The following is a 2,288-nucleotide window of genomic DNA, read 5'->3' on the forward strand; positions in this document are numbered from 1 at the left end:
GAATAAAGGAGTCTCGTTTCTTAAGAAAGAAAAAATGTGTACCTGCATGTTTACTCAGTAAACTAACTTAAGAAAAAAAAAAAATGTATTACTCAATTCTGCAGCTTCAGCAAATACTTCAGTTCTTTAGGAATAAGTACAGGTTACAGTGAAAAGATATATGTGGTTCTCAGCACCGAGGCACTTGGGTGTAGTCCAAATGGGAAATACAATTATGCGTATATGTTGTTAAAGACTGAAAATTAACAAGTCCACCAGGGTGGGGGGACAAATAAATAAAATGATGTAGGATTTAGCTTGGTTGAAAAGTGGAGAGTAAAAAAAAAAAAAAAAAAAAAGAAAAGTGGAGAGTAGGTAAAGATGATTAGTTTTGATATTGTCAAAAAAAAAAAAAAAGCTACCAAAGAGATTTGAAGATCTACTTGGCTATATTAAATGATTCATGAATTGGGACAGCATCTTATCTAGTAAGCAGAGGGGAAAATCCAAACAGTTGCTTGAAACAGAAGGTTTTCATGGAGAGGAAGGTGGGGGGACAAGAAGTTATTAGTAAAAGGAAAGGCAGGATTGGTTCAGGAAGGTCAGCTTTCCTTAGGGGAAGGGTGGGGGTCTCATGCAGATTATCTTCCTTGGGGTGGTGGAGAGGGCCCATGTACACATGACCTCATCTGTGCTTACCAGAAAATTCCCGACCGACCCATTAAGACTGCATTTCTGGGGCAAATATAAAGTGTAAGTAGGTTATGTGTTAAGCCCCAAATTGATGACTTGGCCTAACTGACCTCATTTTGGGCCTGTCGTTTTCTTTTTAGCTGTATCATCATCATCATGAGCATCCTTTCTATGGCAGTCTCCCACTAAAAAGGCTTTAGTCTATTTTTTTTTTTTACTTAATCAAAAAAATTTTTAAATAAATAACTGGAATATATTTGACATACGACACTGTAAAAGTTTAAGGTTTACAACATTGTGATTTGATACATTTATGAATTATAGTATGATCGCCATCGCAGTGACGATTAGCACCTCTATCCTGTCATGTGGTTATCATTTCACATTAGTGGTTAAGATAACTCAGGTGTACTGTCTAAGCATGTTTGTTAGCAGAGAGTCCAGTTCCCTGGCCTCAACTCTTGAGTTTCACCGAGAAAGAATTTGTAGCCAAACTCTTAAGCTAGCGTTTAACAATGGTCAAGGCGAAAAAGTACACTCTCAGGGTAGACAGTGGGCCGAGGGGGTCAGAGGTATGTGTGGTTTCTTAAACTGCAAGGGTTATAAGGTCTCTGACTGAGGTGGCCTCCAGTTCTCTAAGGGACTCCACTTACCGCTTGGAGGGAGGAGATTTTAGCCCTACATGGTCCTTGTTGGAATGGTCGTGACAGCCATCCTCCCAAACAGGGTCAAAACCACATTGTCAACACATCATAATGAAGTTAAAGGTTCCTTGAGGGCAGTGGTTATAGGGAAATTCTAACATGCATGCGTGTTCCTGGGGTTTTTTCCCAGCTGTTCGGATTCTGGAGGTAGTTGGTGGTTGCTTTCTTTTTCAACAATTGAACAGTCCCATTTCCTGCTCGTATCGAGCTAACTGCCGACGCTGTCATGAGGATGCTCATGCAATATTGTAGTCTGTATTATTGAGACTGTGCCTCAGATCTCTGGAGCTCATTTACTCCATTGTGTCTTCCATTTCTTTCATCAAAGTCTTGCAGAGTTTGTTATATAGATATCTCATTCCTTATAAATATAAATCCTGAACATTCCCAAATGCCATTGGAATTGATGAATTCAGTGAATTTGAAGGATATAAAATCAACATGTGGAAATTCTTGTGTTTTTAGACTCCAATAATGAAATATCTTGAAAAGAAATAAAAACTATCCCATTCATAATAGCATCAAAAACAATAAAAAGACAGGAATATATTTAACTAAGGATATCCCCTGCAAATAAAAAACAATTTTACTTCTTCCTGTCTGATTTGGAGGCCTTTTTATTTCTTTGTCTTGCCTGATTGCTCTGGCTAGGACTTTCAGTGCTATATCGAATAGGGTGGTGAGAGTGGGCACCCTTGTCTTTTTTCTGATCTTAGGGGAATGTCTTAATGTTGAGCATAATATTAGCTAATGAGAATGGCTTTTATTATATTGGGGTATGTTCCTTTTATACTAAGTCTGTTGAAGGTTTTTATCATGCAAAGATATATTTTATCAAGTAGTTTTTTATATCTATTGCAAAAATCATGTGATTTTTATCATTCATTCTTTTAATGTGTTGTATTGCATTTA

This window comes from Canis lupus, chromosome 15 (genome assembly GCF_011100685.1).
Source record: "Canis lupus familiaris isolate Mischka breed German Shepherd chromosome 15, alternate assembly UU_Cfam_GSD_1.0, whole genome shotgun sequence".
Taxonomy (NCBI): Eukaryota; Metazoa; Chordata; class Mammalia; order Carnivora; family Canidae; genus Canis; species Canis lupus.